This window comes from Lycium ferocissimum, chromosome 4 (genome assembly GCF_029784015.1).
Source record: "Lycium ferocissimum isolate CSIRO_LF1 chromosome 4, AGI_CSIRO_Lferr_CH_V1, whole genome shotgun sequence".
Classification (NCBI taxonomy): Eukaryota; Viridiplantae; Streptophyta; class Magnoliopsida; order Solanales; family Solanaceae; genus Lycium; species Lycium ferocissimum.
This window is the reverse complement of record NC_081345.1, coordinates 7,000,020-7,002,533: the sequence shown is the minus strand read 5'-3', so window position 1 is coordinate 7,002,533 and position 2,514 is coordinate 7,000,020.

The window sequence follows — 2,514 nt, the reverse complement described above, 5'->3', positions numbered from 1 at the left end:
TCCCTCACCCGCTACAGCTGTCCATTTTGACCAGTAGCTCAGGTTTTTGCACCAGCTTTCACCCAAAAATCCTAACACCAATCCAAGGTCCTACAGATGCAAACAAAACATGTATAGACACGTAAAATCATGCTACAGACTCACCCACGGCCTCAAAATTTTTAACGGAGGTCTATTTTTTGAAGTCACCCCCTATAACGACCTAGCGGGTCGTTACAGCTGGTCTTGCGAGTTATTATCGGTGATTCATGAAGGGTTTTTCATCTATTACTTCCATTTAACTCATTTGACTCAGAAGAATCTAGCTTTTCAATGGTTTGATGAATGTGAGGAGAGATTTCAAAAGCTCAAGACTTTATTGACTTCGGTTCCGATCTTAGCTTTATCGGTGGAGGGAAAGGATTTTACTATTTATTGTGATGCTTCTCGAATTGGTTTGGATAGTGTGTTGATGCAGGAGAAAAAAGTGATAACATATGCTTCGAGGCTGTTGAAGGTGCATGATAAGAACTACCCCAGTCATGACTTGGAGTTGGCAGCGATAGTTTTTGCCTTGAAAATTTGGAGACATTCCCTCTATGGACTTCATTGTGAGGTGTTCATGGATTATTGTAGTCTTCAACATGTGTTCAATCAGCGAGATCTGAATTTGAGGTAGCGCAGATGGATGGAGTTGCTCAAGGAATATGACATTACCATTCTTTATTATCCAGGCAAGGATAATGTGGTAGCGGATGCATTGAGTCAGAAGGCGGTGCCGTATGGGTAGTTTGGCTCATTTAATTATTTAAGAGCATCTATTGGGTATAGAGGTTCGGTCTTTGGCTAATAGTATGGTGAGGCTTGACATTTCAAAACCATACAAGATTTTGGCTTGTGTACAGGCGAGGTCGTCATCCTTGGAGCAGATTAAGGTACAATAGTTTGAGGACGTGAACTTGTGTAAGATTCAGGGTAAGATGTTAAAAGGGGAGGCCAGTGAAGTGATTCTTGATGGCAAAGGGGTTTTAAGGATAGAGGTATGTGTTTGCACTCCTCGTGTAGGTGGTTTGATTAGGTTGATTATGGAGGAGGCTCATAGTTCTAGATATTCCATTCATCCTGGCGCTACAAAGGTGTATCGAGACTTGAAGCAGCATTACTGATGGGATAAGATGAAGAGGGATATAGTGGAGTTCGTATCCAAGTGTTTGAATTGCCAGTTGGTTAAGTATGAACATCAGAGACCGAGTGGTATGACTCAGAGGATACCCATTCCAGAGTGAAAGTGGGAGAGCATAGCTATGGACTTCGTGGTAGGGCTACCGAAGACCTTGGACAAGTTTGATGCTATTTGGGTTATTGTGGACAGACTGACCAAGTAACGCGCATTTTATTTCACTTCAAACTACTTATAATTCGGAGAAGTTGGCGAAGATCTACATTAAGGAGATTGTCCAATTGCATGGGTTCCCATTTCAATCATTTCTGACAGAGACACTCAGTTCACTTCCCATTTCTGAAGGACCTTGCAGAAAGAATTGGGGACTCAGTTGGACCTCAGTATAACTTTCCACCCGCAGATAGATGGTCAGTTCGAGAGGACTATTTAGGTGTTAGAGGACATGCTGTGGGATTGTGTGATTAATTTTGGTGGTCATTGGGACCAATTCTGGCCCCTGACAGAGTTCGCTTACAATCACAGTTATCACTCGAGTATTGATATGGCTCCATTTGAGGCTTTGTATGGTAGGGGATATCGCTCTCTGATTGATTTGTTTGATGCATTCAAGGTGAGACCGTGGGGGTACTGATTTGTTGAGAGATTCCTTGGACAAGGTAAAATTGATTCAAGAAAAGCTTCTTGCGGCTCAGAGTAGGCAAAAGGAGTATGCAGATCAGAAGGTCCGTGATATGGAGTTTATGGTCGGTGATCAGGTTCTGTTGAAGGTTTCTCCTATGAAGGATGTGATGAGGTTTGGGAAGAAGGGTAAGTTATGTCTGAGGTTCATTGGTCCTTTCGAGATTCTTCGACGTGTTAGTGAGGTAGCCTATGAGTTGGCTTTGTCATTTGGTCTAGTGGGCGTTCACCCGGTGTTTCATGTTTCCATGTTGAAGAAGTAACATTCAGATGGGTCTTATATAATCCATTGGGACTCGGTATTATTTGATCATAATCTGTTCTTTGAAGAGGAGCCGGTGGCAATCTTGGATAGGCAAGTTAAGAAGTTGAGATCAAAGGAGATAGCTTGAGTAAAGGTACAGCAGAAGCACTGCCCGATTGAGGAGGCTACTTAGGAGACCAAGGCAGATATGCAGAGTAGATACCCCCAGCTTTTTATCGATTCAAGTACTTTTCTCGTTCATTTCCTTTTCGTTCGAGGACGAATACCCCATTTTACCCAAGATACCCTTTTCCTAGTCTCATTTCTGTATTTATGACTTGCGGGGATGGATAGGGCAGTTTTCGAGGCAACCAAGTGGGTTTTGGTTAATTTTGAGGACTCGAGAGGGTTTCTAAGTTGAAAAAGTGAA